The 14,634-nt window shown below is 46.2% G+C and overlaps 1 pseudogene; it reads right to left on the reverse strand.

Annotated features, from left to right (window-relative positions):
• Window positions 1-6,744: 6,744 nt before the first annotated feature.
• Window positions 6,745-9,373, reverse strand: LOC119323400 (annotated as a pseudogene).
• Between the last annotated feature and the right edge of the window lie 5,261 nt (window positions 9,374-14,634).

A 14,634-nucleotide genomic window follows, 5' to 3' on the forward strand; every position in this document is an offset into this window, starting at 1 on the left:
TGAAGGTTAGCAAAAATTGTATTGGTCACTTGAACAATTAATGAAATAATATTGAAGAAAGAGAGATTTCACATATAAATATACTATCTTGGACATCTTTTGTAATCGTGAGCACTCATCAAAATATGACATGCTAAAAAGTTTATGTTGGACAAGAAAGACAACTTAATGGGTTATGTTTTCCTATATCTCAAACATTATATTGTCTTGGATCATCCAACATGTTGAGCTTGCCTTTCCCTCTCATACTAGACAAATTCTTTGCACCAAGTAGAAATACTACTTGTGCTTCCAAACATCCCTTAAACCAGTTTTGCCATGAGAGTCCACCATACCTACCAAAGGATTGAGTAAAATCCTTCAAGTAAGTTGTCATCGGTGCATGCAATAAAAATTGCTCTCTAAATATGTATGATCTATTAGTGCAAAGAAAATAAGCTTTATACGAACTTGTGATGGGGAAGAAATAAAAGCGACGGACTGCATAATAAAGGTCTTTATCACAAGCGGCAATATAAAGTGACGTTCTTTTGCATTAAGACTTTGTACATCCAACCATAAAAGCGCATGACAAATTCTGCTTCCCTCTGCGAAGGGCTTATTTTTTACTATTATCTTTTACCCTTATACAAGAGTCATGGTGATCAGCACCTTTCCTTTTTACATTTTTTCCTTGGGCAAGCACTTTGTGTTGGGGTGATCTGGATATATATATCCATTTGGATGTAGGCTTTCATAAATTATTATTGTTGACATTACCCTTGAGGTAAAAGGTTGGGAGGCGAAACTATAAGCCCCGATCTTTCTTTGTGTTTGATTAAAACTTTGAACCCATAAATATCACATGAGTGTTAGCAATTGTGAAAGATTAAATGATAGTTGAGTATGTGGAGTTTGCTAAATCAAAGCTCTAACATAGACCCTTCCTGAAAATAAGATGAATTGCAATTATTTGATGACTGGGAATGTGGTTTACTAGTTTTCAAGAAAGTTTATGGTCTATGCTTTAACATGTGAATAGCTTGTTACTTGATCATGAGAAGTTTTATGAGATGAGCTACTGTTATGACATATAATGATGCTAGAAAAGGTGATTGAAATTATCATTGATCAAACTTGTACACCTGCTAGCATTCACACTTCATAAATTATTTCTTTTATCATTTACCTACTCGAGGACGAGTAGGAATTAAGCTTGGGGATGTTGATACGTCTCCAATGTATCTATTATTTTTGAAGTATTCATGCTATTATATTATCTGTTTTGGATGTTTACTGGGCTTTATTATACACTTTTATATTATTTTTGGGACTAACCTATTAACCGGAGGCCCAGTCCAAGTTGTTGTTTTTTGCCTAATCAGTGTTTCGCAGAAAAGGAATATCAAACGGAGTCCAAACGGAATGAAACCTTCGGGAGAATCATTTTTGGAACAAACGCAATCCAGGAGACTTGGAGTGGACGTCGGGGAAGCAACGAGGTGGCCACGAGGGTCCAGGGCGTGCCCTACCCCCCTGGGCGCGCCCCCACCCTTGTGGGCCCCTCATGGCTCCCCTGACTGACTTCTTTCGCCTATATATACTCACGTACCCCGAAAACCTATAGGAGCACAATAGATTGGGAGTTCCACCGCCGCAAGCCTCTGTAGCCACCAAAAACCAATCGGGACCCTGTTCCGGCACCCTGCCGAAGGGGGGATCCCTCACCGGTGGCCATCTTCATCATCCCAGCGCTCTCCATGACGAGGAGGGAGTAGTTCACCCTCGGGGCTGAGTGTATGTACCAGTAGCTATGTGTTTGATCTCTCTCTCTCTCTCTCTCTCTCTCTCTCTCTCTCTCTCTCTCTCTCGTGTTCTTGATTTGGCACGATCTTGATGTACCATGAGCTTTGCTACTATAGTTGGATCTTATGATGTTTCTCCCCCTCTACTCTCTTGTAATGGATTGAGTTTTCCCTTTGAAGTTATCTTACCGGATTGAGTCCTTAAGGATTTGAGAACACTCAATGTATGTCTTGCATGTGCTTATCTGTGGTAACAATGGGATATTCACGTGATCTACTTGATGTATGTTTTGGTGATCAACTTGCGGGTTCAGTGACCTTGTGAACTTATGCATAGGGGTTGGCACACGTTTTCATCTTGAATCTTCGGTAGAAACTTTGGGGCACTCTTTGAAGTACTTTGTGTTGGTTGAATAGATGAATCTGAGATTGTGTGATGCATATCGTATAATCATGCCCACGGATACTTGAGGTGACATTGGAGTATCTAGGTGACATTAGGGTTTTGGTTGATTTGTGTCTTGAGGTGTTATTCTAGTACGAACTCTATGATAGATCGAACGGAAAGAATAACTTCGTGTTATTTTACTACGGACTCTTGAATAGATCGATCAGAAAGAATAACTTTGAGGTGGTTTTGTACCCTACAATAATCTCTTCGTTTGTTCTCCGCTATTAATGACTTTGGAGTGACTCTTTGCTGCATGTTGACACCTAAGTAGTCTTTGGGTATTAATCACATAGAGATGTGAACTACATTATTGACTCTAGTAAACCCTTTGGGTGTTGGTCACATGGCGATGTGAACTATGGGTGTTAATCACATAAAGATGTGAACTATTGGTGTCAAATCACGTGACGATGTGAACTAGATTATTGACTCTAGTACAAGTGGGAGACTGAAGGAAATATTCCCTAGAGGCAATATTAAAGTTGTTTTTTATATTTCCTTATATCATGATAAATGTTTATTCTTCATGCTAGAATGGTATTAACCGCAAACTTGATACATGTGTGGATACATAGACAAAACACCGTGTCCCTAGTAAGCCTCTACTAGAGTAGCTCGTTAATCAAACATGGTTAAGTTCTCTAAACATAGACATGTGTTGTCATTTGATCTCAATGGGATCACATCATTAGAGAATGATGTGATGGACAAGACCCATTCGTTAGCTTAGCATAATGATATTCAGTTTTATTGCTATTGCTTTCTTCATGTCAAATACATATTCCTCTGACTATGAGATTATGCCATCCCGGATGCCGGAGGAATGCCTTGTGTGCTATCATACGTCACAACGTAACTGGGTGATTATAAAGATGCTCTAAAGGTATCTCTGAAGGTGTTTGTTGGGTTGGCATAGATCGAGATTAGGATTTGTCACTCCGAGTATCGGAGAGGTATCTCTGGGCCCTCTCGGTAATACACATCATAAGAAGCCTTGTAATCAAAGTGACTAATGAGTTAGTTGCAGGATGATGTATTATGGAACGAGTAAAAAGACTTGTCGGTAACGAGATTGAACTGGGTATGAAGATACCGACGATCGAATCTCGGGCAAGTAACATACTGATGACAAAGGGAATAACGTATGTTGTCATAACAGTTCGACCGATAAAGATCTTCGTAGAATATGTGGGAGCCAATATGAGCATCCAGGTTCCGCTATTGGTTATTGACCGGAGAGGTGTCTCGATCATGTCTACAGTTCTCGAACCCGTAGGGTCCACATGCTTATTATTTGATGACGATTTTGTATTATATGAGTTATGTGATTTGGTGACCGAATGTTGTTCAGAGTCCCAGATGAGATCAAGGACATGACGAGGAGTCTCGAAATGTTTGAGAGGTAAATATTGATATAAAGGATGATAGTATTCGGATACGAAAGTGTTCCGGAGTGTATCGGGTACATACCGGAGTACCGGGGGGGCGGTTAACGAAACCCCCCGGGGGAGGATATGGGCCATATGGGCCATATGGGCCATAAGAGGGGAGCACACCAGCCGACAAGGGGTGTCGTGCCCCCTTATGGTAGGAGGCCGAATAGGAGAAGGAGGTGGGGGTTCGCCCCCCCCCCTTTCCTTCCTCCTTCCCTCTTCCATCTTTTCCCCCTCCGGTAAAAGGAAAGGGGGAGGCCGAATTGGACTAGGGGCCCAAGTAGGATTCCTCCTACTTGGGCGCGCCCTAGGCTGCCTCTCTTCCCCTTCCTCCTTTATATACGTGGGGAGGGGGCGCCTAGAACACACAATATTGATTCCTAGCCGTGTGCGGCGCCCCCCTCCACAGTTTACACCTCCGGTCATATTCACGTAGTGATTAGACGAAGCCCTGCACGGATCACTTCACCATCACTGTCACCACGCCGTCATGCTGACGCAACTCTCCCTCGACACTTTGCGGGATCAAGAGTTCGAGGGACGTCATCGAACTGAACGTGTGCAGAACTCGGAGGTGACGTACGTTCGGTGCTTGATCGGTCGGAACGATAAGAAGTTTGACTACATCAACTGTGTTTTCAAAATGCTTCCGCTTTCGGTCTACGAGGGTACGTGGACACACTCTCCCCCTCTCGTTGCTATACATCTCCTAGATAGATCTTGCGTGAGCTTAGGAATTTTTTTAAAGTTGCATGCTACGTTTCCCAACAAGATTGTTTCAGACGCTTATTCCTGGATAGGAGTGCAGACAACATAGAGAAGTACAAGATAGTGAATAAGGTCGCAAAGCGAGCTGTCGGTGAAGCAAGGGGTCGAGCGTATGAGGACCTCTACCAACGGTTAGGCATGAAGGAAGGCGAAAGGGACATCTCTAAGATGGCCAATATCCCAGAGAGGAAGACGAGGGATATGGCCAAGTCAAATACATCAAGGATGGAGCAAACCAACTCTTGGTGAAGGACAAGGAGATTAAGCATAGATGGCGGGAGTACTTTGACAAGATGTTCAATGGGGAGAATGAAAGTTCTACCATTGAACTGGACGACTCCTTTGATGAGACCAACATGCGTTTTATGCGGCGAATCCAGGAGTCTGAGGTCAAGGAGGCTTTAAAAATGATGAAAGGAGGCAAGGCGATGGGCTCTGATTGTATCCACATTGAGGTGTGGAAAGGCCTTGGGGACATAGCGATAGTATGGCTAACCAAGCTTTTCAACCTCATTTTTCGAGCAAACAAGATGCCAGAAGAATGGAAACGGAGTATATTAGTACCAATGTTCAAGAACAAGGGGGGTGTTCAGAGTTGTACTAGTTACCGTGGAATTTAGTTGATGAGCCATACAATGAAGATATGGGAGAGTGTCATTGAGCACCGCTTAAGAAGAATGACAAGCGTGACCAAAAATCAGTTTGGTTTTATGCCTGGGAGGTCGATAATGGAAGCCATTTTTCTTGGTACGACAATTTATGGAGAGATGCAGGTTGCAAAAGGACTTGCATATGATATTCGTTGACTTAGAGAAGGCCTATGATCAAGGTTGTCAGAGTCGCGATTTTGAATCGGATCGGAACTCTGATTGTAGGATCGCAAATCGTAGAATCTTCACTATCAAGATCGTAGAAACGTAGATTCCATGAACTAAAATCGTAGAATCAGAGAGCTTAGTTTGGATCGTAAAGTCGTAGAATCGTATAACAGAATCGCGATTCTGACAACCTTGCCTATGATAAGATACCGCGGAATATCATGCGGTAGGCCTTGGAGAAACACAAAGTCCCAACAAAATATATTGCCCTCATCAAGGACATGTACGATAATGTTGTGACAAGTGTTCGAACATGTGATGTCGACACTGATGACTTCCCGATTAAGATAGGACTGCATCAGGGGTTAGCTTTGAGCCCTTATCTTTTTGCCTTGATGATGGATGGGGTCACAAGGGATATACAAGGAGATATCCCATGGCATATGCTCTTTGCGGATGATGTGGTGCTAGTTGATGATAGTCGAACGGGGGTAAATAGGAAGTTAGAGTTATGGAGACAAACCTTGAAATCGAAAGGGTTTAGGCTTAGTAGAACTAAAACCGAGTACATGATGTGCGGTTTCAGTACTACTAGGTGCGAGGAGGAGGTTAGCCTTGATGGGTAGGTGGTGCCTCAGAAGGACACCTCTCGATATTTGGGGTCAATGATGCATGAGGATGGGGGTATTGATGAAGTTGTGAACCATCGAATCAAAGCCGGATGGATGAAGTGGCGCCAAGCTTCTGGCATTCTCTGTGACAAGAGAGTGCCACAAAAGCTAAAAGACAAGTTCTATAGGACGGCGGTTCGACCCACAATGGTGTATGGCGCTGAGTGTTGGCCAACTAAAAGGCGACATGTTCAACAGTTAGGTGTGGCGGATATGCGTATGTTGAGGTGGATGTGTGACCATATGAGGAAGGATCGAGTCCGGAATGATAATATACGAGATAGAGTTGGGGTAGCACCAATTGAAGAGAAGCTTGTCCAATATCGTCTGAGATGGTTTGGGCATATTCAGCGCAGGCCTCCAGAAGCTCCAATGCATAGTGGACAGCTAAAGCGTGCGGAGAATGTTAAGAGAGGTTGGGGTAGACCGAATTTGACATGGGAGGGGTCCGTTAAGAGAGACCCGAAGGATTGGAGTATCACCAAACAACTAGCTATGATTAAGGGTGCGTGAAAGCTTACTATCCATGTGCTAGAGCCATGAGTTGGTCGTGAGATCTTATGGGCTTCACCTCTAGCCTGCCCCAAACTAATTTGGGACTAAAGGCTTTGTTGTTGTTGTTATTGTTCTGGTTTGTCAGAAAATATCCAAGTATTTGTTTCAGCATATGGTGCTTGTTTGTGATTTTTCAGAAAATTAATTCAGAGGTGGATGTGTGTAAACGCAAATATCTGCTCATGCATAATTTACCTTCAAAAGGAACATCAGAGCACATACCATTGCAATGCATTGTTAAATGATTATTTCAACACTGGCATGGATAAAGATGAACTTACGTCAACTTGTTTTCAATAGTTCACAATTATTATTTCCATACATCACAAACACCAGAATACTTCCCAATAGTTTAAAAGCTTCAATTGAAAGGAAAGCAAGAGTACAAACACAATACTACCGAATTATGGAGTTCCAAGTTCAAAAAAAAAAGATGATAGTAGAGATGACTAGGAAACTGCTACATTTTTTCAATTAGGACCGGAAGTGAACCACAGCAACAGAAGCCAAACCCAACCCCTCTGTTATCTGCTTCCGCTCCTCAGCTGTAGGTGGATATCTTGATGGACATACATTGTCCTTGATCTCAGGATCCAAGTCATCACAGCGCCCACACACCTTCTGTCGTACAGAGATATCTCTGTTATATTAACCGCATGTTCCACAATACACCTAATGTATCGCATAAAATTGCCGTCGGGTTGGAACCCGTAGATGGTGAGCTTAGCCAGATTCTTGTGCTTGAAATCAGGGCATATGGCTTCCACTTCACGTCTGCCTTCTCGCAGAAACAATATTTCTTCCGTAACTCTTTGTTTGTTATCATTATGCACCAATGATCCCACACTGTGATGCACAGCTCTTTTAGGGAGGGTGCAGCTTCAAGAATAAACATTGTCCAAGCTAAATCACATCCTTCAGGAAGATGTTCCAGATTCACATGCTGTAGTTTGTTGAGCGCGGGCTTGAGCAGTTTTGGGCATTCTGGTAGAATCCAAATCTGGGATAGAAAAAAAAATTAACAAAATTACTATTGTCAAATATAACCATCATAGAGTGAGAATGGACAGATAAGATTCAAATGACTAATGGATACCTTTTCACTTCCAAAATCCAGACACAGATCGCCTATGGAAGGAACATTAGCAAGGAGCTGACTTAACTCGAGAGTCTTGTCCGAACGGATGCCAGTTTTAACAAGGCTCAGCTTTGAAAGCTGTGGTACGAAACCGAAATACAACGGATCCTCAGAAGAGAACCAATTATCATAGGTCAACCGTTGGAGTTTTGGTAGACATATCAGCTCAACTCTCTCAAACTTCCCTTGGTCGACCTCGATCTCAACAAGTTGATCGTGTTCTACTTGCAGCACAGAATGGAACCCTGAGTCACAACGGGTTAAACGCAAATACTCCAAGCGCTTGCAAGTGCTGAGGATGTTGGGAATGTCTAGTTCACCAAACCTCATATTTTGCAGCCACAGACTCGTAAGGCCAGCAAATGCACGCGGACAAGCACCAAATAAATCATTCAACTGCTTCCCAAACTGGAGGAGGTCATCAGAAGAGCAGAGGTCATGACGCTTTTTCGTTACAATCTCAAACTCAGCTGTGCCAACCTTCTGGGTTGCCATGGCACGGGCAACAAATCTTCCAATGGTTAGGGAGACATCAGGCAATAAGACAAATCTGATTTTGAGTTCGCTGATGGTAACCTTCGGGCTCCTTGTGCTCAAGATGTTATCCGCTACATGAGCCACAGCACGGTTGGTTCTGAACACTTGCTTGCGGCTGAAAGTTAGGTAGAAGCGTGAGAGCATGGTAGGAAGCTTCAGCAGTTGCTTGGAGAGAATGCAGGTCCTTATGGCATCGAGTGTGTCCACCCTCTCCAGAATGTTGAGCAGAAGGTCATTGGGCAGCTTGCTAAGCCTGTCTTCGCTTGCGTTGCTAGCAGCGGCTTCGTTGCGAGTAGCTTTTAGCTGAAACAACAAATAGTCAGCCTTTTGAGGATGAACCTTATGTTGTGTACAAACACCAGGCACACTTACATTCTGCCTGCGACGACCATTCTTGTTGCCAGCAGCGGCTTCGTTGAGAGCTGATTTCTGCATTGCATTTAGCAGGAAAAAACAACAGATCAGCAGCCTAGCCATGAGGGGATTTCCCCATGAGGACGAATCGAAGGGAAGGACAAATATCAGGCACAAAAGAATCAGCACTTACCCTGGGACGACCGCTTTTGTTCTTCATGGCTGATAGGATCAACAAATGACCTTAGGATATCTACCTTATTGGATCTGTGACAACGGAGGACGCCTGAGCTGGCCTTATTCGAATCCCCCGTTCTCCTCCTCTGTTTATCTAGGCCGGCGCAACAAAGCAGACTAATCGCCGGCGAAAAACAAATCGGGGACGCCAATTTATTAGATCGATATAGGCGGCCCCTCCACCTCCGACTCGGCCCGCTCTCCTCCAAAAGGGAGGAGATTATTCAGAGGAGAGGGAGGAGGATCCGGATTTACAGCTTCTCCGAATAAAAATCACTCCTTTTGGACTGCCCTCGTCGCACAATCCGAAATCGGCCTTCTCTCTTCCCTGATTACACAAGGAAATCAAATCTTCTCCCGCCTCCGTCTCCCGCGAGATTATTTCCCCCGGAACGCAGCCAGGCATAGTTACCCAGGCTGCATAGGTGGTGGCCGGCGGCGGACGGCAGGGCCGGGGGTTGTCACGGGGGATGGCAGTGGAGGAGAGTGGTGGGTGGCCGGCGGAAGACGGCAGGTTGGGTAGGGAGGCTGCCGCAGGGGACGGCACGGGGTAGAGTGGTGGTGGGCGGCGGGGGAGCGCCGAGGGGGGTGCCGCAGGGGGCGGCGGCGCCTACGGCCGAGGGGATGTATCCGCAACATCGGCTATGGTTTCCTCTTATGCTACCATTTTGTTTTTTGAGAGAAAGTTCTTCTGATTCTTTTCTCCCCAAGCGTTTGGGCCACTTGACTGAACATCCTAAGCGGTAGGGCCATTCTTCTTCGGCCCACCGACAGAAAAATAAACATCTGAAAAAACAGAATTAGCGCCAATGATTTTATTATCTAAAAAAAAGCTCCTACGATTCTATAGGAGGGGGACTTTTGGTCTCACCATGTATGAAAATAAATTAGTAGCAAGGTATCTTGCATTTTTCCTGTGTTCAATGGAATGAGACATTCTCATCGACTACGAGGCACCTATGATAACTTGTGAAAAAAAATCATAAAAAGAAAAATCCCCTTTGAATTCTTTTCATAAAAAACAAATTTTTGGCAAAAAATAGTATAAATAGTGCCCTATAATAAAAAATGAATTTGTTATTTTTGCCCTGAAGTCAACGCTCATTTTTAGTCGTGAAAAATTATATACTAGTGCAAAAGAAAGTCAAGTTTATTTCTAAAAAAACTTCTAGACTATTTTGAATTTTTTTGTAATTATTAAAAGAATCCCAAATACGGTGCAGATACAACAAGAAACCAAAGTGTATTTCCCCAATTTTATACTCCTACTAGTACAAAGCCTATGAGTTGCAACGGTCAATGTCCAAGGACGTGTTTGGTTGAGTTTATTTCCTCTTTGCATGTGTGTCAAAGATGGGCCTGGCTGAGATAAAACGAACTAAAAACCAGCATCGGCAAATAATTTAGTTGTGTGTATCCAGGTTGGCTCAAGAGGGAACCAATATTGACCCGCCGTTTGGTTGCTTGTTTGTAGTGGGCGCACAAACTATACGGTGCTTAGTTGCAAACTATATAAGATGTTATCACCACTTCTTACTAGTGGTGACCTTGCCACACATGATCTGAACTTAGTTTCAGTCCTAAGTAGAAAAAAAATCATAGTTCATCCTATCTACTAAGGCCTTATACAATGGTAGGTGCCTATGCACAGATGCTTAAAGAAAAAAAATAGCTTTGCGCCTCATCTTGCAATGCAGAGGTGCCATGCAAAGGTGCTTCGTTTTTGAGATGGAGGCATTGGGGTCTTTTTTCTGAATGTTTTTTCTGTGGATGGAGGCCTGAAGGGAGCAGTTATTCCTTCCAAGCACCGGCTGGCACCGAAGCAAACATTTGCTTCTACCTCCCTTCTTAAGCACCGGTGCAATCCCATGTGAGTAAAAAAACCGGGTTTTTTTCTATGGCATCTGGCTAAGCACCCACCGTTGTACAGGGCCTAACAAATATCATTACAAATATAACAGACAAAGGGCTCAATTGGGGAAAGTTCATTGATGTTGAACTAGTTGGAAGTCCATCCCCGTCCTCCTCCTCCTCCCCCTCCTCCTCTTCTTCTATCGGCAACCACAGGGGTCCTTAGCAAAAGATAACAGAGTTGGAAGAGCATATCTCAGCCGTCCTATGGGCAACCACTGGTCATGCCAGAAGGATATCAGCGAACCCTTCCCTTCCCCAAAGAACAACAAGGGTGAGGGAGTCCCGGATTAAGGGATCCTCGGGCGTCCGGACTATTTACATGGGCCGGACTATTGGACTATGAAGATACAGGACAGAAGACTTCTCCCCATGTCCGGATGGGACTCTCCTTTGCGTGGATGGCAAGCTTGGTGATTCGGATATGTAGATTCCTTTCTCTGCAACCGACTTTGTACAACCCTAGTCCCCTCTGGTGTCTATATAAACCAGAGGGTTTAGTCCGTATAGATAAGGATAATCATACAGGCTAGACTTCTAGGGTTTAGCCATTACGATCTCATGGTAGATCAACTATTGTAATACTCATATTCATCAAGTTCAATCAAGCAAGAAGTAGGGTATTACCTCCATAGAGAGGGCCCGAACCTAGGTAAACATCGTGTCCCCCGCCTCATGTTACCATTCGACCTCAGACGCACAGTTCGGGACTCCCTACCCGAGATCCGCCGGGTTTGACACCGACATTGGTGCTTACATTGAGAGTTCCGCTGCGTCGTCATCAAAAGGTTTGATGGATCCATCAATCATCTACAACAATATAGTCCAGGGGAGATTTTCCTCCCCGGACAGATCTTCGTGTTCGGCGGCTTCGCACTGCGGGCCAACTCACTTGGCCATCTAGAGCAGATCGACAGCTACGCCCCTGGCCATCGGGTCAAATTTGGAAGCTTGAATTATGTTGCCGACATCCACGGAGACTTGATTTTCGCCGGATTTGAGCCCACGACAGCCGCTCCCTACCATCACGATGAACATGACCTAAATCTGTCATCGGAATGTGCCCAGGAAATAGGGCCCATAACTGCTCTGGCCCTAGATCCGGAGCAAATTGCGCTGTCCGAGGACGGGAAGCTCAATCCCGTCGCGGAAGTCGCAGACTCCGCGGTGTTAGAGCCTCACACAGATCCAGCCTCGAGCGGGGCCTGTGTCAACGGAACCTCGGATTCGTCTCCAGCCATAGGTTCTGAACCGCATGCATCCGCGCCCATCGAACTTGATCAGGCGCCGATTGATGAAGCTATGTACCTAGGGTAGGGTCATGGACCTGTCCAAACTACCCTCTCCAAGGACATCTCTAGAAGAAACCACCTTTCAATCGACTCATAAGTGTTCCACTCGACGGACTCGAAGACACTCGACCATGAAGCCAACCACTCGACAACCAGGAGATCTAAAGTTGCTCTGCACACAATCGGCCAGTCATTAAGTAGCCTTTATGGTCATCATAGCACTTTATTTGTGGCGTTACCAGTAACGCCCGATCTTAATGTACCTTAAACCCTACATAACTGAGGGTCGGAGGGGTCTGGCGAACTCTATATAAGCTACCCCCCTCCTCAGTGTAAAGGGTTCGCACCCCTGTAACTCATACACACATAATACAGTCGACTGCCTCCGGGCTCCGAGACGTAGGGCTGTTACTTCCTCCAAGAAGGGCCTGAACTCGTAAATCTCTTGCGTATACAACTACTCCAAGCTAGGATCTTGCCTCTCCATTCCTACCTCCCTACACTACTGTCAGACTTAGAACCACGACAGTTGGTGCCCACCTTGGGGCAGGTATCTTAGCGACTTATTGGAGAAGTTGCGATTTTTCCGATCTCCTTCATGATGGTTTCAGGCGGAGCTCTGGTTGAGGGCCGCGAGATCCATCTCGGAGCGCTCACGTTCATCGCCGACGACTCCGCTTGGCTTCAGGAGGCTCGGCTCGACATCGACGCGCTCCCTGTCCGCGGGGCGACACACTTTTGCGCGCGCGTCCGCGGCGTCCTCCTGCGGCAACCGTCGACCCAGTATCGGTCGGCTCCTGTGTCGTCCTCCCTCCCTATTTCCCACCGGCGCAAGTGCTCCGGTCGGTCGAGGCTTCAGCGGTGGGTGAGGCACGCGGTGGCTCGCCAGTCGGCCACCCCCCAAGTCGCGGCGATCGAGCCCGACGAATCTCTCTACGGCCTGTTCGACCTGTCGACTGGCTCCGTAGAGACTGCATCCGACTGTGACAGCAGTGATCCAGCGGTGGAGGTTCTGATGGTCAATGGACCACGCAGTCCTCTCGGTTTTCACCGCACTGACGGAGACAACGAAGGAGGTGATCCGTCACATGCCCATGAAGAGTATCTCCCCAAGCCCCTCACTTCCCTGCAGAAGGAAGAACTTCGCCGCCGGAACATGGATGCGCTGCACACTCCTATCATTGGAGAAACCCCCGAGGCTCGTGCCTTAGAAGACGCGCGCTTGGCCAACTTGGCTGAGCGCACTTGACTGGAGAACCTCCAGCGAGCACTCGACGACCGTGCGCGGCAGCAGGTTCCAGAATCCAGTCGACGTCAACTCTTTCCACCACCGACTCAGGTATATCAAACTCCGATTCAGAATTTAGCGGCGGCAGCCCGTATAGCAGAGTTGATTCAGCCTTCCCAGTCAGAGGCTGGCAGAGGCTTGTTACAGATCAGAGCATTACTCCGGTCGGCAGGAGATCAAAATTCAGCTGTATCGCAGTCGCGGAATAGGATTCATAGCAGATCCATCACTGCAAATACAGTCCAGTCGGCCCATAGCCCAAGATCGCCCCCGAGGCGTGAGGGACGTGGAGACCGGCTTGATCAGTACAAGGACCGTGAGCAGTATGATCACCGACTCGATCGTGATGATCGACGTCAAGTGCCCGCCCCTCCCCCAAGGAGTGCATCGTACACGCCTCGACAGCAGGATGACAGACGCCATCACAGTGTTGGGTGAAGGATTCCAGTCGACCCTAGAGAACTAGACTTTGATGCGAGATCCATTATCGTCCAAGATTTGGTCGACAGGAACAGAGCCCACCGAGAAGGTCATGACAGAGATGTACCCACCAACAGCAGAGTACACGTCTCAGGACCAGAGTGTTTCAGCAGAGCCATCAGGGCCGCGGGTCCCAACTTTAGGTTGGCGACTGGAGTCAGTAAGTTCACTGGTGAGTCCAAGCCTGATACTTGGCTTGAAGACTACCGAGTGGCTGTTCAGATTGGCGGCGGCAACAATGAAGTGGCCAAGAAACACCTGCCTCTTATGTTGGAGGGATCGGCCAGAGCATGGCTGAATCAGTTAGCACCCAGCAGCATTTACACTTGGGAAGATCTTGCTCGAGTGTTTGTCAGAACATTTGAAGGAACTTGCAAGCGATCAGCAGGGTTGACAAAGCTGCAATCTTGTGTGCAAAAGTCGAATGAAACTTTGAGGGATTACATCCAGCGATGGATCACGTTGCATCACACGGTAGAGAATGTATCTGATCACCAGGCAGTCTATGCCTTCAAGGAAGGCATTAAGTACAGAGAGCTAAACCTAAAATTCGGTCGAACCGGAGACATGTCTCTGAGTCGAATGATGGAGATTGCCACCAAGTATGCCAATGGTGAAGAAGAGGATCGGCTCCAGAGTGGCAAGCACAATTCAGTCGCCCACGAAACCGGAGGAGGGAACTCCAGTCGAAAGCAGAAGCGGAAAGCCGAGCCAGCTGCTCCTGGAGAAGCCTTGGCCGTGACTCAAGGAAAGTTTAAAGGGAAGCCCAAAGGGTCTTGGAACCCTAAGAAGGTGAAGGACAAGGAAGGGAATGACGTGATGGATTTGCCGTGCCACATCCACACGAAGAAAGATGAGGAGGGTAAACTCATTTACCCGAAACATACCACTCGACAGTGTCGGCTCTTGATCCAGCA

The sequence above is a fragment of the Triticum dicoccoides genome, chromosome 6B (genome assembly GCF_002162155.2).
Source record: "Triticum dicoccoides isolate Atlit2015 ecotype Zavitan chromosome 6B, WEW_v2.0, whole genome shotgun sequence".
NCBI classification, from domain to species: domain Eukaryota; kingdom Viridiplantae; phylum Streptophyta; class Magnoliopsida; order Poales; family Poaceae; genus Triticum; species Triticum dicoccoides.